Here is a 26,506-nt window from a genome sequence, read left to right on the forward strand (position 1 = left end):
TTAGTACCTTTTATGATTTATAAGATAGTCCAAAAACCTATGTTCAGATAAGGTTACAATAAGTCTTGGATATAATGCTATGTATGAAGAAGAGATATCAAAGAAAATTGGTAGCAAACTAGAATGTGGAAAGACAAATCTCAGCAAAGTCCAAATTTTGTGTATTATTGTTAACTTTAGCTAAGAAGGCTTTGATTTTGGAGGTCCTCCAAGGAGGGCCCAACAAGGTCCTAGAAGGTCCACACTTTGTAGAATGACGGGAAATAAAAAATCATTTTTTGGTTCGTTATGCCTTTTGTAAAGATGGTTAGAAGGTTATTATTTCATTAGATATGTGTCAAGGTACTTGACAAGAGGCATTCTTGCTACACTGTATGAAGAAATAATTTGAAGAAAGATGTGTCAAAGCACATAGTGATATACATTGGTCAATATATTAGTTTTCATCCAACTTGATGCTTTCAAAGTGGAGAATTTGAAGGAGAGAACTCGCAGGAAATTTTTTACCGATGAGTCATAGTTTGGAAAATTGGAGTCTGAAACTTGCCAAAAGCAATTTGAGGCATTAAATTGAATTTTTTTGGAGGTAAAACTTTTTCTTAAGTGTGCACCCTCACTATTATACACACATATACTTTTACAACAGTGCAAGAATCAGCTCAATCAAAGTCCATATACAAAAGTTATGCCACCCAGAAGTTGACATTCTTGTTTTGACCACCATGATTTGAGATGATGTCACGTTGTTCATGGAAAAGGGGTTATCCAGATGATCGTTATGAAGAAGGCTCTAGAAGATCAATATTGTAACTCTAGTTAAAAGTTGAAGGAGTCAAACTTAACCACTAGTATGCTCTTGGGTTGTGTTATAACTGGACCACTTGGACGAAAAGGGGCTTCATTTTATTCAAGTGCATTTTGTTCCATATATGAACAGAGTAGTTGAGATTGAGATTAAGTATATATATATATATATATATATATATATATATATATATATATATATCGAGAGAGAGAGAGAGAGAGAGAGAGAGAAAGAGAGAGAGAGAGGAGGTTTCTCTCGTAAGGGTTTCACAAATCATATGTTGTGATATTATGTTTATGAGTGATTATATTTTTGTTTATCTAATTTTAGCATTTTATATATTGCATGCACGGAAACAAAAACTTAATAAATCCATAAGTCTAAAGAAAATAACCCTCATAGTGTATATTTTGGATTTTAAGTATAATTATTATCAGATGTGTTGTGATGAACTATCTAGTCAAATTTTCATAGTAGTTTAAATATCACATAGACATCTTTCCCTAAATTCATCCATAAGTCTCTTAAGGGAAATGGAAAATCTAACTTAACATGACAAGATAATTTTGCATTTTTAAGAAGGATGGATAATGACTTCTTTAAGGATGGTGGATAATGTCTTATTAAATCATATAAGATATTATTTAAAGCAAGTGTGATAAAGCACAAACAATGTGGAAAAATAAAAAGATTTGGATATTTGGTTGAAACTAGAATTGGAAAAAGGTATTTCTCATACACAACTTCTAAATATGGTTAATGAGATAATACGAATGCAAGGTTAGTGAGTAATAAGAATGCAAAATATCATATTGAAATCAAGTTAAAACATTTTATTTTAATATCCATGGGGAATTAACATGAAAGTGTTTTTTAGAGAAGTACGAGAATACCTGCCAATGACATTTTTTTTGTTGCGTCGAGAGGCTTAGCCCAATATAGAGTAGATGTGAAGGTATAATCTATGTATGTAAACAATTTTAAATGTTGGCTTAATTAAAAAATAAAAGAATTAAAAGTAATCAGGCATAATGAAAAGTTAAAGTATTAAAAATAATAGAATTCAATTTGTTATATTTTGATTTTGTTATTAATTTTTTAATAGACTTTGTTACAATAAGATGGGCCAATACCATGGCTTATCAATATGGCATGCCCAAAAACCGTAATTTATTTCACAACCAAAATATTTTATAACAATATGACAAGATTTTTAACCATGAATATTGACCTCCACTTTACCATGGATATTATTAACTTATAAAAATTAGACTTTGTTACAATACCACATGACCAAAAAAACATAACTTATTTCACAATAATATTTTATAATAATATGAAAATATTCTTAACCATGGATATTCATCTCCACTTTACCATGGATATTATTAACTTGTAATAGATTTTGTTACAATACCATGGGCTTATGCCATGGCTTATCAATACCACATGACCAAAAAACATAATTTATTTCACAACCAAGATATTTTATAGCAATATGAAAATATTCTTAACCATGGATATTCATCCCCACTTTACCATGGATATTATTAACTTGTAAATAGGCTTTGTTACAATACCATGGGCTAATACCATGGCTTATCAATACCACATGCCCAAAAAACATAACTTATTTCACAATCAAAATATTTTATAATAATATCCATCCCCACTTCACCATGGATATTGTTAACTTGTAAATAGGATTTGTTACAATACATTGGGACAATACCATGGCTTATCCATACCACATGCCCAAAAACCATAAATTATTTCACAATAAAAATATTTTAATTTAATCTAATTTTATAACATTTTTCTAAACAGAAAAATGTTATAATTAGTTTTTAGATACTACTAAAGATATTCCCATAGAAATTAAAGTAAGGTTTTAATAAACTAAAAAATGTGATTACTTTTATACTTAAAGATGTGAACTTTATATAATATAAATAGTATTAGTAAGAACCAACATAGATCCATCTTAATTAAGGATCCAACCGGTGACAACAATCAAAGTGAAGGGAAGAGAGAGGGAGGCGGAGAGACGAGAGAGATAGTGACAAAGTGGAGGGTAGAGAGAGAGAGAGAGAGAGAGAGAGATCGATGGGGGATATGGAGAGAGAGAGGTGGGAGAGAGAGGAAGGAAGAGAGAAGGGAGGGGGGAGAGAGAAGGAGAGAGGGAGAGAGAGATGGAGTTGGAGGGGGAGAGAGAGGGAGGAAAGAACAAAGACATAGAGAGATAGAGATGGAGAGAGAGAGGAAGTGGCAAGGGATAGATGGAGAGAGAGGAGAGGAGGGAAGAGAAAGAGGAGGGGAGAGAGAGAGGGAGGAACAGAGATGGAGGGGAGAGAGAGGGAGATAGTGATAGAGTTGGAGAGAGAGATAGGGTCATGGAGAGAGGAGAGACAAAGGGAGGTGGGAGAGGAAGGGAGAGATAGGACTCAAGAGAGAGAAGGAGAGAGAGATGGATTTGGAGGGGGAGAGAGGGAAGAAAGAAGAAAGACATAGAGGAAGAAATGTAGAGAGATAGGGAAGAAATAAGAAAGACATAAAGGGAGAAATTTAGAGGAAGAAATAAAAAAGACATAGAGGGAGAAATGTAGAGAGAGAGAGAGGGAAGAAAGAAGAAAAACATAGAGGGAGAAATGTAGAGAGAGAGTGTGTGCAGTATACCTATGGGGGTTAGTATGGGGTACAGAGGGAGGTACCCAAGGGAATAATGTAATAATGGGATGGACCATAGTAATAAATAAAGTGATTAATTTGCATCATGTAAGGGACCACAAGTAATTAGAAATAATGTAATAAGTCGATGGTATTAGATAGATAGTATAGAGGGAAACATGGTAATGACCCATGGTATTGTATGTATGAGGCCTATATAGAGGCTAAAGACTTCCCATTGAGAGAGGTCAAAGAATATTGTATGAACAAGCATATGGCTTGTGGAGTGTTCTCCTTCCTTAAGGAGTGAATGTATGGTGTTGCCCTACCTTAAGGGTTTGATATCAATAAAGAAGCATTTCTATCTATTTCTATATTATTATTTCTTGGGTATATTTGTATTTTCATATATTTTCAAGTCAGAGCTATAACAAGTGGTGTCAGAGCACTTTCTTGGGCAAAACAGAGTATTTTTTTTAATTTTTTCAGGAATTTCTTGGGCAGCGAATTTGCAGATCAGATCTATATGTTCTAGTGGAAAATCTACAGAATCTAATTACAAATCTGAGTTGTTGGTGAAAAAGTACCGATGTTGAAGAAAAATCAGCTAAATCGGAGTCTAGACAAGGGAGATATTGCTGATTTAAAAATCAGCTGTGTTGTAGACATTTTTCAGGGTGGTGAGTTCGTGGATCATATCTATACATTCTGGTGAAAAATCATCAAAATCTAATTACAGATCTGGGTTTTTTGTGAAAGAATACCCAATTTGAAAAAAAAATCAGCTAAATCAGAGTCCGGATGAGGGAGATATTGCTGATTTAAAAATCAGCTGTGTTGTAGACATTTTTTGGGGCGGTGAGTTTGCAAATTAAATCTGTATGTTCTACGGAAACATTTGCATAATCTAATTGTAGATCTGGATTCTTTGTGAAAAATATCCAGTTTCAAAAAAAATCAGTCAAATCAGAGTCCGGATGAGGGAGATATCGCTAATTTAAAATCAGCTCTCTTTTAAAAAAAAAATGTGACAACGGGACAGTTGTTGTGCGAATCTGGAATTTCAGTGCCTAGATCAGGATTTCTATCACATCAGAAAATCCAGAATGGTTGTTCCATTTTTGAAAACAAGTTATAGTAGGGATTCTACGCAATATTGACTGAATTGTGGCCCTTTCAAATTTTTTCCAAGTAAGCGATTTGTTTTAAAAAAACCCTATTCATGGCTTATAACAGTAAGTTTTTTAAAGGAAAATATGATTGGTCTTCTATTGAAAATTTTATAACATATCATAAGTTGGACCGTCCAGGGTGTTGGAAGGACAAAATAGGGTCTTATTTGAAAAATGAGGCCTATATATGGTGGCAATCACTTGACAGTGAGTTTCTGAAGTTATGTAGTGCTGATGAAATAGAAGAACTACTTTTGGACGAATGGTCTCATACTAGAAAGGAGGAAACCACAAAACCTAGCAAAGATTTTATTTTACAGGAAAGAAGGAAACCATGAAATCTAAAGGGTTATTTTCTGCTGGTATCTCCTTATTACAGGTTCATGGATTGATTCAGAAAGAGAAGATCATTGTGTCTATAAATCCTAGTTGCAAGCATAATTTTATCAATGTTAATTTGGCAAAAAAATTGCAAGTTCTAGCTAAACACATTGAAAACACACAGGTTGATAATGAGGATGTTCAAGTTTATAAAGATTTGAAGCTTTCTATGGATAAGTATGTGTTGCATTGTGATTTTTATACTTCAGATATGGATAACATGGATGTTGTTTTAGGATATCCTTGGATGGAATCTTTGCGTACTGTCAATGTTAATGTGCAGAAGAAATTCATGAAGCTCTGGTATAAAAAGAAAAAAATTACATTGCAAGATATTTCCATTAAGACCCAAGCAGAGACTATGGAGGTAGAAGCACAAAGCTCTAATAACACTGACACATCATATGACGAGCCTTTGATGATCGACAATAAAACACAAATATCAAACCAGGTATCAAAAAAATAGGTAGTGTCTAAAGAGGCTGAAGCAGAAAATGCAACAAGTACTGATACATCAGATGAGGACTCAGTAGTTGAAGTAATATTGGAAGATAAGAAGCAACAACAGGTACCAAATACCAATCAAGCTCCATCAGGTGGTGAATTAAAGAAAGATACATCGTTGGTTAAAACTTCATCATATCACCACCCACATCACCCTGCAAGAAAACAACCAACAAGATGGCAACAAATTAGCCACAAGGACGACAACCCCCGCATGACAAATAGAGAGGGGCAATGATCCACCTACTACACATCAACACAAAAGAGCCTCCAAGGTCAACTTCCATCTCAAGCAAGCGAGGCACAAGCTAGATCGAAGGTTCACCTTTCTCTGAGATGGCTAGATGCACGTGCATGGTACCAGTGGACTACTCTTTTGAGTAGATCTTATTATTTGTGTTCTTCTTATGTTTCGAGGACGAAACATGTTTAAGGGGGGTGGAATGACATACCTAGGGGGATAGTATGAGGTACAGAGGTAGGTACTCAAGGGAATAATGTAATAATGGAATGGACCATAGTAATAAATAAAGTGGTTAACCTGCATCATGTAAGGGACCACAAGTAGTTAGCAATAATGTAATAAACTCATGGTATTAGATAAATGGTATTGAAGAAACCATGGTAATGACCCATGTTATTGTATGTATGAGGCCTATATAAAGGTTAGAGACTCCCCATTAAGAGAAGCCAAAGAATATTGTATAAACAGGCATATGACTTGTGAAGTGTTCTCCTTTCTTAAGGAGTGAATGTATGGTGTTGCCTTACCTTAAGGGTTTGATATCAATAAAGAAACATTTCTATCTATTTCTATCTTATTATTTCTTGGGTATATTTGTATTTTCATATATTTTCATGTCAAATCTATAACAGAGAGAGTGACAAGGGAGTGATGGAGAGAGAGTGAGGGAGAGAGGAGAGTGGGGGGGAAGAGAGAGAGGAGAGACAAAGAAGAAAAGAAGGGGAAGAGAGAGAGGTAGAGAGGAAGAGGGAGGGAGAGAGAGCTATATAGATATGGAGAGAGAGTGTGTATGTTTGGGGTGTGAGATAAAGAGAGGGAATAAGAAAGAGACACATAGATGTGAATATAGATATTATATAGTAATATATAACCAACCTAGATCCATCTTAACCCGGATCTATTAAGCATCGAGAGGGATCAAATCTCTCGACGTGCAAACCTTTCCTCAAGTTTTTCACTCAAAAAAGAGGTTTACACCTCGTGAGATTGGATCCCTCTCAGCGCTTGATAAATCCAAGTTAAGATAGATCTAGGTTGGTTTCTTAATTCAATTATGACTTTATATTATAAATTTGTAAGGTAATGTAAAAACTATTTGGTTACTTTTATTTTTTACAATATCAAAGCTTGAATTTATAATTTTAATTTTCACTTTCAAAATTATATTAATAAATATTTTTTTAATTAACAAAAAAATATTGCTTAATAATCATATAAATTAAATTTTAAATAAGAATTAAGTTTTATTTTTTAAATATTATTAATTATTTAATTTTAAATTTATATAATTTTTAATTATTAAATTCTGAAACAAATAAATTGAAAATTAAAAATACTTAAATATATTTAAAAATTATATCTGGGGAATAGTATTTTATATTTTCAACCTTTTATATTTTCAGAATCCCTCTATTTTCAACCTTCCCCAAAAACACAGGTTCGCTAAAATCTAAAATGTGGCTACAAGACATCCTTATCACATAAGAGAATCATGACAGGGAAGACAAGTAAATATCATAAAAATTTAATTGAAATGTTTTTTTATATATTATTGTAGATTGGATGGGGAAGTTTTAAGTTAGTCGGTCCACTTATATCCACATGGCCTTTCTTACAACGCATGCACGCGTTGTCAATAAAAACCTGCGATCTCAGGTTTTTAAAATACCTTGCCACGACCATTGGATTATACTAATCCATATTTTCCAAGCTAAAATTCTAATGTTAGTTACCATTTTGAGTCTCATCTTTTTATTAAATAGCTGCTAAAGGATTTATTATATAAATGAAAAGTAATTAGCATTTACATTAATTATTTAATGGTAACCATCTCATAGATCCTGTAAAGTTTTCGAAAGAATGGTTTACTATATTTATAATCATGTAAATAAAATTATATATTAAAACAAAGTGTATATTTTACATAAATTATATACTAAAACAAAGTGTATATGTATCCCAAATCCATTAGTTTTGAAGGTAAGTAGGAAACGTAAAGATTGTAAAATCTCTCTCATGGGCCTTCCTTATATTGGAGCAAGGCAAGGTACTTTTATATTGGATTATGGGAAGGTACTTTTCACATTTTTAGGAGTGGTGGGTAATAAGTCTTATTAAAATTGCAAAATCTCTCTCATGAGCCTTCTTTATATTGGAGCATGGCAAGGTATTTCTGATATTTCTAGGAGTAGTGGGTAATATTCTTATTAAAATATATTAGATATTATTTAAAAAAAGGTATGATAAAGAATAAATAATGTGGGAAAATGGAAGGATTTTGCTACTTTATTGAAATTAGAATAAGGAAAAATCATTTTCCGTATACAAGACATAAATTCTAGATAACTTTAAATTGATTTAAGATTGAGTTAATGGAACGAGTTAAGGTTGTTGTTCAAAAGTTAAATTGATGAAATATGATTAAAAGTCATTTCTTAATCTAATATTTATAGAAATAACAACATAAAATTAGTATTCCTTTCTATACAAATTTCTACTTATGATCAAATGGATATAGTAGAAGATCTACTTATAATCAAATGGATATAGTAAAAGAAGAGACTAATATTTTTAGATAATTACATAGACACCTATTCATGATATATGATCTTGCTTTTTAATTTAAATATATTTTTAGAATTTTTTATACTTTATATTATAAATTTGTCCTTATCATAAGTATGTAAACTTATGTGATCAGATGGAATTGGGTACAACTATTAAGAGTAAGATCTCATGGTTTAGGAGATTGGGCTCTACCGACATCAAAGGCACATATTCCTTGCTTGTTCTGAATATTAGCTTATGTACAAGCGTGGATGACATGTTTACATTGTTTGATCGACATGGGAAGGTTGTAGACATATTTATTCCCAAGCATAGGAGAATTGGTGAATCATGATGCTTTGCATTTGTTTGTTACATATCCACAAAAGAAGCTTAGAAGGCCATTGAAAGGCTTGATGGAAAGATTGTTTATGGGAGATATAATTTGTCCAATTTGTAAAATTCAATCCAAATGCAGAAATAATGAGATCTGATAATTCTACGGTTTTGAACATGGCAGTGGCTCCTGTTTTAGGCCCACGAGTCTAGTTTTTGAAGGAGGGTTTGTAGAAAACATATCTACTTCCAAATTCGTTAATTCAAGGAACATCATTTTTAACGGATTTATCTCCTGAGATATGCCAAGATGAAATTGTAGATCTAGATCACTTGCAATTTTCGATCTTTGTCAGGTCTTTTTTTGGGGGGTGCTCTAGATCATAGTGAAATCAAAAAATCTGATATCTATGTTCACTGCCAGAATTCAAGAATGGGCAGGAATCCTTGTCAGTTGTATGTGGCTTCTTCATAAAGGACGACAACTTCAGGAGGGGAATTTACTCAATGGATATCGAATTACCAAGGATGCTTCAATCTCTCTTATTGCAAGTTTAAATTGTGGTGTTATAGGCGAGGGGGCACCTTTTTCCTGCAAGTTCAAGTCATTTAAGGATGAGCTCAAGCTAGGACCTAGTCCTTCGACACATAAAGATATCTCAAGACCTACTTTCATTTTGGATCAGGTAGATGGTATCCCAAAGGTTAAAGTAGATCACCACATCTCCAATGAATCTAGCATGGATTTTGGGTTGCATGTTGTTATATGTTGATTCAATGGATTTTGGCAATAAGAAACTCTGCATCAGAATTGGGTGCATCAGAATTGGGTGCATCAGACCTGGACACCGAATGTAGATCTGTTCTTTTGCTCAAAAAGTTTCTTTGTGGTGAAATTTAAAATTTTGCAAGATCATGATAGGGTTTTTGATGTAGGACCCTAGTTTTGGGGTCGAGTTGGGCTTTGCATGAAGCCTTATTTTAACTATTTAGAAAAAAATCTATGCCATATTTTCCAACACCTATTTGAGTTAGGCTCCCAAATATGCCCCTTCATCTAGATATTTTAACTGATGTGGGTAACTCAATTGGTCGCTTCATTAAGGTAGACATAAACAGGTTGGAGAAGGGTATAGTTACATTTTCCTACATATGTGTTGAATTAAATCTCACTAATGCAGTGTCGGATAAAATCATTATTCACTGGAAGGATCTAACTTTTACACAACCATTGGATTATGAAAATATGGTTTTTCATTGTAGACTTTATAAACAGACAAATCATCTGCAAAATGACTTCCCTTTTCTCAAGAGCACCCATTTCCTTCATCTTCCAAGAATAAATCCCAAGGATGGAATGATCCAAAAGTTTTGAGGGATTCTAAGAAATCTACAACGAACTAGTCAAATAACCCTTAGCACCAAAAAACTTCTTCACATAAATCAAGTCCTTCAACTTCAACTCAACCACATGAAGTGTCATCATATCCTTTGAATGTTGGGATCCACCCCTCGAGCACAACTATGGTTTTAGCTTCATTAATAAGTGAACATAAATGCTTCCATGAATTGGATCACTTAGATAGTGATAAGGAAGCAGTAACAAATGAAACCCCCCATAATTGGATTTTATTAAAAAAAAACACAATTATTGTACCATCTCGATTAGTTCCTAACAACTCCTCAAGTTGGATAGATGTCCACAAGGAAAAAAAAAAGGATCCTCAGAGGGCTTCATGATCCTTCCTAAGTTCATCACCCATGATAGAGGTAATGCATGGGTTAGTTAGTAAGGCTTGGTAGTAAATGTATTGTTGTGTATTGTGTTTTTCAGTGTGATGGAAAGAGTGATGTAATTAATATTTTGAGGTAATACAAATCATTTTACAAAAAATATATATATGTAAGCTAATGTGGTGACTATTTAGTTGTTTTTAAGCTTTATTTTATTCTCTTTTTTTTTCAAATATTAGTCTTTGAATCTAGATTCAATATTATATTAATATATAATTCTTTTTATTTTTATTATTTTTTTAAATAAAAAAAAAATCAATATTATTACTCACTATTTATCTATATATAAAAAATGTGATTTTTAAATAAAAAATAATATTTTATTTCTAAATATTATTAATTTTAAATTGATTAAACTTATTCTTTTTAATTTATAAATAAAAATTATTAAATTATAATATATATATAAATACATTAAAATAATAAACATATTAAAAATAAATTTAACATATACATATATATATGAAAAGCATAATAGTGATGTTGGGCGTGGAGTATGCCTTGGCTAAAAACTTATTTTCCTGGGAAGTTATAAGGAAATGTTAATGACCCAAGACCTAGAGGCATTAGGTAGGAGTGAAAGCCTACCCCTATGGACCACTAACTCGTAAATTCTACAACTTCTATGACACACTTGTCTCATTTTGATGATAAGCAATGTTCCAAGTTTCTCGAGAAATAATTGCTACTACAATCTCGGGAATAATATTATCTTTCAAAGTTTGTTGAATGGAAGACAATGTTGCTGCACCATATTCTTGTTATTCTTGTTCCCTTTTCATCATCATAGACTACTTGATTTATGGTTCTTTAAACTCATACAATACATATCATATAACTCATCAATTAGTAATATGTTTCTTATCTAAAACTCATATTCTTTACTCTAGAAAGAAAAGAAAAAAAAACACAAAACAAAAAACAAAAAACAAAAAAAACTACTTAACTTATAAAATCCATCATCACCTTCCAAAAGTAATTATAAAAAAGACAATTTCTTTATTAAAAAAAACTTTTTTTTTTATCTCTCCTTTTCTTTAACTTTTATTTTAGGCTTTTTTTTAATTAGTTAATTAATATTAAAGAGGCAGCTTGGCTGCAGCTTTACTCAAATGTTTTTAAAATCCCTCGCCACCACCAAGCTACAGTCTTGATACTGGTTTTTTAATCTTTCTGATTTTAAGAATATTTCAAAATCTCTAATTCTTCGGAATTTAAGAATATTTCAAATTTTATAATGATTAAATTCATTAATCAGATTTCTAAAATACCAAAATATTATGTAATTTGCAATACCAAAATATTATGTAATTTGCACTAGAATTAAATTAATCTGTCATGTCTTATCCTTTGATCGTTTCAAAAGACTTTTAACACAAATGCAACAGGGAGCCACCATTGGTAGGTCCCCACGTTTTAAGGATCGTTTTGTCTTTTGTGTAAAGATTTGAGGAAGTCCCTTTGCAAATATCTTTGCTTCTTATCTGCTCTAAGTGTGACGTCAAGGTTACCAATAAAAGTCGTGCATGGTACAGGCCCCTATAGTTGACAAATTTAACGTGCGGACATCGTAATATAACGTTGACAAATTTTGTATAGTTCTGCAGGGACACCGGTCTCATAAATCCTCGATCTAACGAAATGATATCTTGATTTTTAAGTATCCGATTTTGACATTCTAATACCTTAAACCCAAAGTTTGAGATATTGATATCATTAAAAGGGTAGAAGTTTAATTTATAATTTAATACTAGGGGATATGTAAGTTGGTTTATAAATTTTTTTTCAAAATAAAAATTAAAATTAAAAAAATATGTTTTAAGTAAAAAATTTCTGCTATAATAAAAAATAAATGAATATGTTGTAAAGTAATTAGAAATAAAAAAATATGTGAATAAATTTTATAATTTGGTTATTGATAAAATATTTTAATACTAATTAATATTGACATGTACTAATAATAAAAAGCCATTTTAATTTGTTTTATAAAATGTATCAATATAAATGTTATGCAAAATATTTTAACATCAATTGAGTATATATTATATATCATTTTAAAAAATTATATATATATCATTAAAAAAAAAATTATGATTAAAAAATACAATTAAAACAATGAAAAATAATATATAGTATGTTATATACCCAAAAGATATTATATTAAATTATGCAACTTTAAGACAGTGGGATATATCTTTTGCTCTTTCTGACCTTAGCTTTAACAGGATTGAAAAGTGAAAATAAAGACCGTTTGATTTTAACAGTTGATTTTACTATTGTAAATTTCGGTGGTAAAGTATTTATTTTGAATTTTAATATTAATGTTATTATGTTAGGTATGGTTTAAATTTATTTTAATTATGTATTTATTAGAAATTAAAGTGAATTAAATTTATTGAAGTTTAATTTTTTTTTAAAGGTAAAAGTTGAAAAAGGGCATCTTAAGGGATTTGATCTTCTTGGTACTTGATAGATCTATGGTTAAGATAATCTATATTGATGTGTAATTTTCATTGTTTAAATTGCACTTTTGAATGTACAAATGGATTCAAAGCCTTAAAAATATTCACTCTAATTGTGTAGAATACATAGCTTAAATTGTGTGGATAGGCATGTTCATTTTTTAATGGGGTTTCCAAACTTTTAATTTAATTATTAATAATTATTAGGTAGACAGTAGGGATTTAACCTCCATAGAATATTTTAGAATATTCTTAATAGTATTTACAAATCAAAGGTTGAGATTTATCTCAAAAATGGTTATGCCTTATCTACCTTTTGGCATTTACAAATCAAAGGAAAATCCAATAGACATAAATCCATAATAAACATTAAAGTACTTACACATCTTACACATCTCACCTTGTTAAAATTTAAAAAATTCATAAAACTAACTCAATTATAGCTTTATTTTAAATTGTTATTATTATTAATTATAAAAAGAATTAATATATAATTTAAATATATATACATAAAAAATATGGAACAAGATTCTTATCGAAAGACATTTACCCCACTTTACCATGGAGATTCTTAATATGTAAATAGATCTTTTTACAATACCATGAGTCAATACCATGGCTTATCAGTAGCACATACCCAAAAAATCATAACTCATTTCATATGACACTTTTTAATATGAATTATTTTAATTAATCAAGTAATTGAAATAGCATAACTAATCTAGAGAATATTCTTAGTTGTGTAGACAACTAAGAATATTCTTGAATATTCTATAAAGGTAGACAACTAAGAATATTCTTGAATACAATATCCATCACATACCTTGGAAGGAGAGAGAAATCGTATTATAAGTTAAGAAGAAAGATGACATATACCTAACAATATGCTCATTCTATTCTTGTTGGGGTTCTAAATTGTCAAGTTGCCTCAGTTAAATGAGCTCTAAGAGAATTACCAGAATTGGGTTTTGTGTCATTCATAAGAAAGTTAAAGATAGCCATAAACCCCATGAAGTCCAACTACAAGTTATTTTAAGTAGTTGACCATTAAGGTGCTCCATTAAACCAAATGCTACTAAAATTTTGTAGAGCATTTTTCCAACTTCATTTTCATTGGGATCCCATAATAATCCAAGAGTTGTGGGGGCTTGGGACCAAATTGTAAATAAAGTCGAAGAAGTCATGGAGGCTTAGATGAAACTATAGAAAAGAAATGTTAGTATTAATGAAGTTGTGGCATAAGAAGCCTAATAGAAGATTTTGCATCATCTTATATAGTGAGCATTTTTTCAACAAGAACAAACTAATGGATGTCACTGCAGAAGAAACTAAATTGGATTGTGAAATGTATGAGTTTTAGAGTGTAGCTTCATATGCTTTTATTTTCTTAATTTAGCAAAATTCCATAATTAATACTTTTTTCATATTGAAATTAGAGTTCATTCGTCAATCCAACATGCCTATAAAATACAGTACCAAACTATGTTTGTAAGGTCTAAATTTGGGTTTTATGCTCAGTTTTTAAGAAGCCTTAGATTGGATTAGTGTCTTTATATCCCAAACTTGACTTGTACATTTGGTAATTTTTAAGAAAAAAGTTTGTCACAAAAACACCACATTGATAGCAGACATTTGACAAAACAAATACTTGGAAAATGTAGTATGTTCAATGGCTTGAATGGTTTAATTCATACAAGGACTGTAAATTTTAAAACAATAATAAATCTATCCTGTAAGCTATCAGTTGCTAAAGTACATGTTTATAATGGTCATAACTTTATTAACATATTGTTATCCTTTTGTCATAATGTCAATTTATGTAATAAATAAGTTAATCCATGGAGAAACCCACCCCCTTGTGAAAATTGTCTCAAATCCATTAGAACTTTCACTAGAGTCACAGTTCTACCCCATTTGAGTGGAACTTCGCCCATGGAATTTTTGCGTAGGAGGAACCCACCATTGCAACTACCAGTGCAAGAAGATACAAAAGTGTGGCTTTTGATTTGTCACCCACAACTTGACCTGTTGAGAACTTTTAGGAAAAGGACCCTCGAATAGTTTGTTGACTAACTTCAGGGACATGTTTTCCAAACTTGTGGGGTACTCAATAGAGATATTTTACATGAATCCCAAGGATGTAATCCATTGAATAAATTATTATATTTAGAACTTCCATACAAACATCCTTTCAACTTTTGGACTGATCCAAGCATTAAAATTGATTGTTGAGTACGCATTAAAGTGTTCATAGGTGTGGTCATGGAAAACTCTTCTTCATGATGATGTACTGTATTTTTCATGGTTTGAAATCTCAACAAATAATTCTCATTCTAGTAAAGTAAAATTTGAATGTAAGAATTCATCAACTTCTCATATATGTCTCGAAAAAAAAACATGTTGATGTTAATACCTTTAAATGCTCTAAACGACTATGTTTATTTTTTTTTTGTCACTACAAATATACAATTTTCATTATCCAAGTTATCCACAATAGCAACATCATCATATGTGTTTAGAACTTTGATGTCATTCCTCTCTTACTATCTACTAGGGGCAAAAAATTTCTAGAATTAATTAATATATTATGAAAGAAATGCATGAAAACTATATATTTAAACATATAAGGCTAAAAGTTTAACCTAATCACCAAAAAATAGATTTTTAAAATGAGGAATTCTTAGAGGATATACAATATGATTTCACTAAATTGAATTTAAATACAAAAAAAAAAAAAATTACCTTACTTGTGGTTCAAGGAGATTCTTGAATTGTCGAATATTATTGCAGTTTTTAGCCTTTCCATAGAATATGGAAGTATCTTCCATATGCTTGCTTAAGAAAACCATTATTTCCTCTAAATGAATTCCTGCACTCTAGCCATGAAGAAAAATGTCAATGAAAACTACAAAATAGGTACCAAACTGTTATAGACATTTTTGGGCACTGCAACCCCAATCATAAATGTCCATAAACCAAGGGCTCCTAAGTCCCTAAAAGTGTTTTTCCGACCCCTAAAAGAACAAGGTCAGCTGATTACATCATCTCCCAGAAGTTCTCCATGAAAAACTACTCAGAACTGGTCAAAATTGGACCATCTCACCTGCTCCATGGTCAAAGTGCGCTGCATCCCACCTAAATGCACACGGGAGGTGCGATGCATACTGAAAGGCCCTTCTATGGGGTGCGATGGGCGAGAGTGCACAAATGGCAGAGTCAATTTGCGAGATGGAAGATCATGGAATCTTCTAGAAACTTCTCCTGTGACACTTGCCTCTCTGCATTCGCCCAAGGATGAGTAAGAGATCATCAATCTCCAAGTGGAATCAAGAACTATCAAAGAGAGGACACTAATCAAATCTCAGAGGCTGACTCACCCCCCTTGCAAACATCTATATATGGATCCCTCATCCCAGAGATCCAGAGGCTGGAATTTTGTATCTTGTAAGGAAGTGCTGCTGGTTTCTTGGTGTAACATCATAGTGTTGGGTGGTCTAAGCTTTTCATGAGGTGAAGAAGGGCTTTCTTGCTAAGAGGATGACGCTGGGTCAGAACAATTGGTTGTAATCCTCTTTTCTATTCTTGATATTAATAAAGCTATTCAAGTTTTCCTCCACATTCTTGTATGATTGACGATATATGCATTTGTGTGGTCAATATATATCTGGTACTATATTGTTTATGATAGTAGATCTCTGTTCTTGGATAGTATTATGTTGCTTTGATTCCACAGGTGCTCTTTGAAGCTGGGTAGACGAGGAAGCAAGTGGCAAAGATCTATCAGAAGGGAGAGGAATCAAGCAAGGAACCAAGCGCAAGACAGAGGTTGGTCTCCTTTGTTCCCCTCTTATCTACTTCTCATAAAGGAAAACAAAAGTGGTTTTAGTTTGTTTGTTTCTAAGGTAGCTACCAGCCTTAGTGGGACTAGCAGCTCTGCATAGACACTAGATTTCCCGATAACAAAATGGCGACTCCGCTGGGGAGAAAATAGATTGTTTATTTGTCTATATGTGTTTCTTTATAAACGTACAGACGGAGCCTGAAGTCAAGCCAGCTAGCCTTCGAACTACATTTGCTACGCAAGTGCAAAGTAGATCAATGCTGCTTCAGTCTATCTCCGAGTTTTGTTTATGAACTGAACAATCGATTTACAAACTCTCTAATTGCCCTTGTGGTGGCTCTAGTAACCTCCTTAGATCTACCCCTATGATTTAATTACTGATTATCACTTGCTCGGCCTAAATCCCTGAACTGTGCTGCAAACTGTGATCAAGAACTGGATCAAAAGTCTCGCACTATACCATCGCACCCTCTCTTCAATGATATCAGTATGCATCGCACTTCCCGTGTGCTGTAGGTGGGATGCATACTAGAATCCCTATGTAACAGGTGCACTGATCAGAAAGGGCTAATTTTGCCTCTAGACTTTGTTTTTTTTCACTCTTTTCAGCTCTATTCAGGAGTTTTGTTGTCTGTAGTCAGTATACCTCTATTGGAAACCCCCTTCCTTGCCATTATCCCGCCTCCATTGTGCAAAGAACTATAAATGTTTTTATGCATTATGAGCCATTTTCGGTTCTCTTTTACAAAGAAGTAGCGTAATTGAACTATCGTTTCTTGATTTGGAAGTGTCGCAAGTGTCGTTTTCAGTCATAGAAGAGAATCCAATTGTTCTTGATAGTTGATTACACTGTTACTCTTGTATTTGATTTGAATTAGTAGTTTTTCAAGTGTCGAAAGCAAGTTTTCCATTCCAAATCACAAAGTGTCGTCATTGTCTTCATTTTGTCTTGAAAAGAAACTTGTTAGTAATGTCGCTTTGAAAAATAATTAAGATTTGCGCTTAGCTTTCTTTTTATCATTCACACATTAAGAAGGCTGAAAACAAATACATGCATGTGCATTTGCATTTAGACTGTTTGTTGGTTTGATTTAGGACAGTGCATATAGTGTGTGCTCTCTGCTCTATGTTGAAAGAATATCATCTCTCTTTCTTTAGTAGCTAGGATTTTCATTGCAAAAAGAAGATTAAACGATTGTTTATCATCTTAGATTGCATTTTAGGAATTGTATATCTACATCACGCGGTGAACCTGAAAGGCAAATTTCTTAAGCAATATCAACTGTAAAATAAATTTAATGAATCTAAAAACGCTTTGGAACCTAACGCACAACATTTAGAAGTCTAGGCTAGAGACGTATTCCGGCGTCGTAAAGCCTGGTAACTGTTTTTTTCATTGTTGGTTGGGTGATTCCTCCACTTTGAGACGATAAGTGCCAGTACGGACTTGTGCTCCCACGTACCGTCGAGTATATATTGGGAGACCACAATAGGCTTTATCCTTTATCCATAGGAAGCTGTGGCTGCCGCCCTATCGATCGCAATGCACTGAACACAGCATTCGGGAAGATTGACTGCCATACCGTAAAAAGTATTATGTAGTTTTGCGATTGGTTTGGTAATCCCTCTGTCTAGATTTCCAGAGTAGTCTCTTTCGTTCCTTTTCAAACTCCTTAAAGGAAAAGGTCCATCTGAGCACTTGTCACTTCAAGCTCATTAAAAATCGAAGGCGACTAGAGTCATCTTTTTTTTCTCGACTCTTAAAAATTGAAAAAACAAGTTGTGTCAAAGCGTCTAAAATTTATTTTAATCAGAATAAACATCACCTTTCCTACGTTGGTCATAGGTTGAGAAAAAACCACCAACCAAGGATTTCCCCTTGGAGGAAATCCTAGTCCTTTCTCCTCTTGGGGAGATGTTGGTGCACCCCATATGGCCACATTGTCTCTTCCAGGATTGACAATCGGCTTGCCCGTATGGCTCTTCTCGACCTCTGTCGTTCAGAACACCGTGATTCCTGAACAATCAAGTCAGCAACTAAATGATACCAGAGTTACCCCCAAACCTTCTACTTCGTCCAATTCTCCCTCTCCTCCTTCCTCTTCGCTTGATGAAGCTGGTAAAGCCAAAAATCAAGTAACTGAGAAGAAGAAGGAGAAGAAGAAGAAAGAGAAGAAGAAGAAGGAGCCAAAGGCGAAAAGGGGTGACCAGGCATCATCTAGCGAAAATCCACACACTGCACCGTCCAGGCCTAAATCGCCATGTGTCATTTGCAAAGGAGACCACTATCATCGAGATTGTCCTTGCATCCCTCGGATCTTAAGGGACTGGTCTCCTTGTTTGCACAATCCGGTGTCATCAACCTCTGACGATCATGTTGAGCATACACCGTCAACTAGTGAAAGTGAAGCCCCTCGACAAAAAGGAAAATGTAAATTTCCTTGTAAATTGTGTGAAGGCAATCACGCCGTCCATCGTTGTCCCTTCTTAGATGAAGCTAAAAGAGTTTTGGACGACCGTCCGGTTTCACCGTTACGGCTTCCTCCTGGATATAAGAAACTCTTGCCGAGTTCGTCACTAGTTGAAAATCCGGCTGACACGCCATTGTGGTCGGCTGAAGCATCTATCATTGAATATGAACCCTCTGAATCCACACCAGACGAAAGTCAAAAGGTCGAGACGGCAGTTGACCCGGTCTTGCCTTCAAAAGGTCCATCTTCAGATGATACAGTCACCGGAGAGAACAAGAACGACATCGTTCAAATTCTCTTCGTAAGCACAGACTCCGATGAACATGGGGGCAGTCTACCCGTTCCTTTACCGCAGGAAGGAAGTTCGTCAGAGTCATATCCGACCGTCTATTCAGTCCCACCTCCAAGCAACCTAGTTGTTTCCTTCGATTGGAATCTACTAGGCAGACCTCGCTTATCGGCTAGTGTACCATTTCGAATCATTGCTCAAATATATAGAATGGTCATGGCCGGTACCATCATAGATGAAGGGGCTTCTGTGAGTATCCTTTCCTCAACTGCTTGGAAAGCGCTCGGTTCGCCATCGCTTTTGCCTGAAATGAGAAATCTAACAGGCTTTGACAAAGGAACAAGTCGATCATTAGGGATCCTTCCCAATGTGCCGATAACATTGAGAAGGAAAGTCGTTCACATGAACGTAATGGTAGTCCAAGGACCCATAGATTATAATCTACACCTTGGACGCGACTATATGTATTGCATGGGAGCCATTGTCTCCTCACTCTTTAGAGTAATGTGTTTTCCGCATGAAGGAAGAGTGGTCAAGCTCGTAGACCAGCGTTCATTCCCCGGTTCACACATAGCAAATAGTCAAATACCATCCCTGAATGGTCTTTTTACGCAATGAATGTCTCATAAATCCCCAGTCCGTCCACCTGATGAGCGCGAGTGATTCGCGAGGACATGACTGAAACCCAGGGGGCATGCACCCTGGTTTGTTTCGACAGGAAAACCTTGGGTATAGGGTAGGTTTCCGCAAAGGATATATGACCGGTTTATGAGATTAGACTGGAATAAGATTCCTTCGTCAGAGTTATGTGAGTGGAGCCAGTTGCGCCACTCACCTTTGTTTATTTCGGTAGACATCACCGAGGAAGTGTTTTGTCCGCAGTGCGGATAGAACAATCTTTGGTAACTTGGAAATTTTTCGCTATACCTGGGGGCATGCAAACCTTTTGGCATGCAAGCGAAGAGCGACCATTTATTTTTTAAATTTGTAGGTCCTCTAACCCTTTAAACTCGTAGGATTGGTCATTTCCTAACTTGCATAAAGAAAGGATCCGGGGCAAAGCTTTGTAAGGTGCAAGCTCCATAAAAAATGGCATCTTAGATGAGACATCCTTATTATACGACTGGATCGAGCAGTTTTAACGCGGAATTCAAGCTCGTTAAAAAATAAACATAAGCAATGAGCAAATGTTTTCCCCAGAGTTTAAGCTCATTCATTAAAAAATGAACCAATTTCTGGTAAATAACCATCGTGAATGCATTATCATCATCCTTTGAAGCCTTGGTCGTGTTCTCATCATCACCTCCACTCTATTTTGGCCGATCATTCACCTCCATTTGATTGTTTACCCTTTTTGAGGAACAGCTGCGAAGAGTGATCCTGTTAGCCATCCTTGTGACACTGCCATGATTGGAAAATTCCAAACCTTACCTGGAATTAGCTGCTACCCGAATTTATCACTCGTTCCTCGAAAAATGAGTCTCCTTTAAGCTCTTTTCATCTGACTCGTAAAATATGAAAAGATTGCCAAGCAATTGGCCTCTCCAGCTCGTTAAAGTGACTGGAAGTGCTATCCCTCCTTTAGATTTTAATCTTTTTGGACCCGAGGGATTATTACACAAAAAGATCGAGCGCTTGTTTTGTTCGGCTCGTTAAAATTACCGAAAATTCATCCCTTTGGTATTATTTTATACTTTTTCGGACTTAAGGGATTATATGACGAAAAAGGATTGTTGGAGTTTTCTTTACGTCCCTTTTCAGACTCTCTAAAATTGAAAAGGACCGAGTTATATTTATCGTTAAACTCGTTAAAACCGAATAGCGACAAACTTGTCCATACAGACAAGAACGAGTTTCACTATCGCTAGGCTCGTTAAAACATAGTGATGGGTTTTCCCGAAGGGAAAATTATAGAACAAGCATATGTTATCCTCCTCGAGCTTGACAAAAATAAAGAGGTACTAGTCAGCAATGACTGGGGAAAAATTGGGAAGAAAACTTGAAGAAACTTTATTGGTAGCAAGTCGCTCTTGAACATGACACTTTCACTCTGCATCCGAGTCGGGCTGGGTTGTTCCGTTCACCGGTCATATCACCATTGGTCCATCACACCATCCATATTTGGGGTTAACGCTACCAATCCATCATGTCAGTGTCGCCGATATGTTCAAGATAAGTCACTCAGAGAATTCACCTGTGTCTCATCCACTGCAATACATTTACGCTCCATTCTTTCATGACCGCCACCCTGAACCTTATGTCATCAGATCGTTTTCACCTCCATTAAAATCATTTTCTCCGTTCCGTGTCATTGATGTGGGATTCACTAAGGCCCTCCTATGATGGATCGCTTCTTGTCGACATTGGCTCATTATCTAGGAAGTCGATCTAGGAACAACCCTTTCAGTACTTTGAAGCTTGCATGCCTCAATGGCAAGTTTCTCACTTCCGGCGATAGGTTTACATCAATGGCCTTCGACCGAAAGATTTTGCGTGGTGTTCGACGCCAAGTCCCTTATTCACACCACGTGAATTGTACTGTAGTACCTTGAGGGTCATCATCATTATCGATGATTCCTCTCGCGCCTGTTAACAGCTTACATCATTGGCTGGTAATCAGGCAATGTCTTTCCATGTTCGACTCCAGAACATCTCTCACATGGATCGACTTGTACTCTGAGTGAAGATCGAACGAGATTGAAGACCCCGGATCTAGTTTCATCCATCCGGGCTGCGATATATATTCAGGAAAATAAAGACATCAAATGTACATCATTGCTGCACAGATAAGTATCCAACCTAAGGGTTGATGGCTCTACCAGAATCATCAGTCTGCACACAAACGATTGTCTGTCTTATGTACATGAAAATGAATTTATAAAGCTGAGCATGGGAATGCCCGCCTCAGCTGGATCATGAAAATATTATGAAGATAATGCATTGTATTGTATCTTATTATAGGTCGCCTTACAAATCGGAAAAAATTTGGATCCTCATGATAAAGCATTTCACCCGACATCAAAAGATTAACGACCTCATGCTTTAGGGGGCAGCTGTTATAGACATTTTTGGGCACTGCAACACCAATCATAAATTTCCATAAACCAAGGGCTCCTAAGTCCCTAAAAGTGTTTTTCCGACCCCTAAAAGAACAAGGTCAGCTGATTACATCATCTCCCAGAAGTTCTCCATGAAAAACTACTCAGAACTGGTCAAAATTGGACCATCTCACCTGCTCCATGGTCAAAGTGCGCTGCATCCCACCTAAATGCACACGGGAGGTGCGATGCATACTGAAAGGCCCTTCTATGGGGTGCGATGGGCGAGAGTGCACAAATGGCAGAGTCAATTTGCGAGATGGAAGATCATGGAATCTTCTAGAAACTTCTCCTGTGACACTTGCCTCTCTGCATTCGCCCAAGGATGAGTAAGAGATCATCAATCTCCAAGTGGAATCAAGAACTATCAGAGAGAGGACACTAATCAAATCTCAGAGGCTGACTCACCCCCCTTGCAAACATCTATATATGGATCCCTCATCCCAGAGATCCAGAGGCTGGAATTTTGTATCTTGTAAGGAAGTACTGCTGGTTTCTTGGTGTAACATCATAGTGTTGGGTGGTCTAAGCTTTTCATGAGGTGAAGAAGGGCTTTCTTGCTGAGAGGATGACGCTGGGTCAGAACAATTGGTTGTAATCCTCTTTTCTATTCTTGATATTAATAAAGCTATTCAAGTTTTCCTCCACATTCTTGTATGATTGATGATATATGCATTTGTGTGGTCAATATATATCTGGTCCTATATTGTTTATGATAGTAGATCTCTGTTCTTGGATAGTATTATGCTGCTTTGATTCCACAGGTGCTCTTTGAAGCTGGGTAGACGAGGAAGCAAGTGGCAAAGATCTATCAGAAGGGAGAGGAATCAAGCAAGGAACCAAGCGCAAGACAGAGGTTGGTCTCCTTTGTTCCCCTCTTATCTACTTCTCATAAAGGAAAACGAAAGTGGTTTTAGTTTGTTTGTTTCTAAGGTAGCTACCAGCCTTAGTGGGACTAGCAGCTCTGCATAGACACTAGATTTCCCGATAACACAAACCTCTCGATATTCAATCTTATTGAGATCATTATTTTATCATTTGTGTCCAAAGGAATAATTAATGGACTCATATCACAAATCCTCACAACGACTAGAGATTATCATTTACAGTTAGGCTTATTTCAAGCATTAGATGTATGTTTCAAGTTAGGCATACACAATTTCATCATTATATTAAGAAGCAATAGGTAGTGACTTGGCATATTCACATGAGACCATAATGGAATGCATAGAAAACATGTCCATGTATATGAACATAATATTTATCTACTTGAAAATAACTTCTAAAATATTAATCAATAGACTCAATATCTTTCTTCATTGTTTTCTTGCCTATCGTAGAAATAAGTGAAGGATTTTCTCTTCAAGTAACACGACATCTATGTTTCCATTAGAGGGACTCTTCTATAAATCAACACTCACTCAAAATATTGGAAATGCAAGTGTGCAATTCGATCTTGTAGGTGCCACAAATGATCAAGATCGACCCCAGAATCTTCAAAGAAAACATCCCATGCTCCTACCCTTTCATTAGAACTACATGATTCACTTCTAAAGGTTTAATATATTTCAGTACCACGTCCAATTTCACTATCACTACTCGAATATCAAAGCACTCACAGGCTCTTGAATATAAATGTTTAGCATTGGAGTGAAATGTTTTTCAAGAATATATAATATGGTGATTGTAGTGAGTTCTTATTTCCAAATTTGGTAGTGTTTTCAGTACTCTCTTTTCATTAGTAGTTCCAAATTCTAGTAAAATAACGTTTAGGGATACCTAGCCCGAGAATCTTTCCTTTTGTGTTATGTGCATAGATTATGTATATAGATTTTGTGTTTTGTGTTAAGAGCCCTATAGAGACCAAACATCCCCTGTAGAGAACTTCAACTTAACTTAATGATGGCATCATGAGAAATTATTGAATAGGCATTTATGTGTGCAAATTGAGTGAGGTATGGGGAATGGGGCAATTGGGAAGAAGGGCAACAGATAGAGCTTTCATAATTCGTGGGTTTGAGAAATTATTGAATAGGCATTTTTTTGTGCAAATTGAGTGAAGCATGAGGAATGGGGAAATTGGGAAGAAGGCAAGTGAATAGAGCTTTCATAATTTGAGGTTTTTTGTGCTTCCTTTGGCCATATGCAAACAAGTATCCTGCTACTTTGAATATGCCTCTATTCCTATACTATATGAATTTTTGTTCCTGTACTATATGAATTTCCACATGAAAAACTAAAACATAGTTGTTGTCCATATGACAATAACCCAGGCCCTATGCCAATTTTCATCCAATAGATATCTCACATTTTGGATTGCTCTTTGTATGGGATTCTTCCTTATTGGAACCGGTAATATCTATTGGCTTAAACTTTGATTATAGTTTGGATGGCCTTCCTTACCATAAGTCAAGCCTTGCAGAAGAGATTTTAGTTGACTTAGTTGAAAGGTAATATGAAATTTAAAGCCTCGGTCAGATTCACCAGAGTTTTAAACACAAGATTTTTAGTTTCTTGATAAAATTGAGTAGAAATTATAGATATGAAGTCATATCTATATCTATATATATATATCTATATATATATATATATATATATATATATATATATATATATATATATATATATATATATATATATATATATATATATATATATATATATATATAGATAGATATTTGTTTGAAAATTATATATATATATATATCTATATATATATATATATATATATATATATATATATTTGTTCGAAAATTATATTTACAAGGAGCAAAGATGACCTCAATGTAGCCCATATGGTATGGACCCAACTCTTCCATGATTAAATTTGTGTACTCTTCAACTTGTTCTATGAGCTTCGTAAGCTTGTTAGTTGGGCATAATAACCTAGGAGATCGTTTTCCATTAAATTATTGATTCAGATATTTTTAGTATGACTTCCATGAAAATATATCCCTTCGATGTAATTCAAAGAAAATTACACATTCAGGAAACTCATTACCTCTTTTATTTCATCCTCTGAAATCCGTCTGTCTGCATTTTTATCACATCTGCACAAGTTTTCTCTTAAAAAAAATTGTACGGGTTCTTCTTTAAAAACTAAAAATGCACAAGCTAGAAATGATAAAAGAAACTCTCGCTCAAAACATTTAAAATTTCAAGCTCAATGACAATGTCAAAGCCTTAATAGAAAAAATCTTGAGAAAATTGCAAGGTTGGCACGAATCATACAAATTTTAGCATCTAAAGGGAAATATCCTTAATTCTTTTATCTGCATCCACACTGCTAAAAATGGCAGAACTATCTTACATGTCAAAGAAAATTTGCAGACAAGAATCAACACTTTGAGTAGAGATGTGCATGTAGAAATCATGAAGTTGCTCCTTGTTAATGAACTTGACATCATGTCATCCTCTTCTTCGAGTGAGAGCATCGAAGAGCTTCAGTGCAAAGAATAGAAGAGAAATAAACATTTGATAGGGTCCAGGATACCCACCACCCTCTAGCCATTTGTAACAGCCCCTGGTTGATTGACTATGTAAATAAAAAATAAAACCAAGGTCATGGGACACATATTCCAAGTTGAATGTTGGGAAAAACATAGTGATGGGGATCACTGGTGATTAATTAATGGAAATGGAGATTGGCAAAGGCATTGGTAAAGGAAAAGTGGCATTGATTGGCATTTTATTTATGAAAATAAAGGAAAATAGGAGAAAAGGGAGATGAAAGGTCACAGGTTAGCATGTGAGGAAAATTGAAGGAAAAATAGAGGAAATTTAAGAAAATAGAGGCCTTAATGATAAAAAGGCTTATGAGGATCAGTTCACATCTTTTGTTAGTTCAACCTTTTTTCAATTTTATCTTAGAGCTCTTCTCTCTCTCATACTCTTG

Source organism: Pinus tabuliformis, chromosome 6 (genome assembly GCF_031772625.1).
Source record: "Pinus tabuliformis cultivar Carrire ecotype Pingquan chromosome 6, CPIR1, whole genome shotgun sequence".
Taxonomy (NCBI): Eukaryota; Viridiplantae; Streptophyta; class Pinopsida; order Pinales; family Pinaceae; genus Pinus; species Pinus tabuliformis.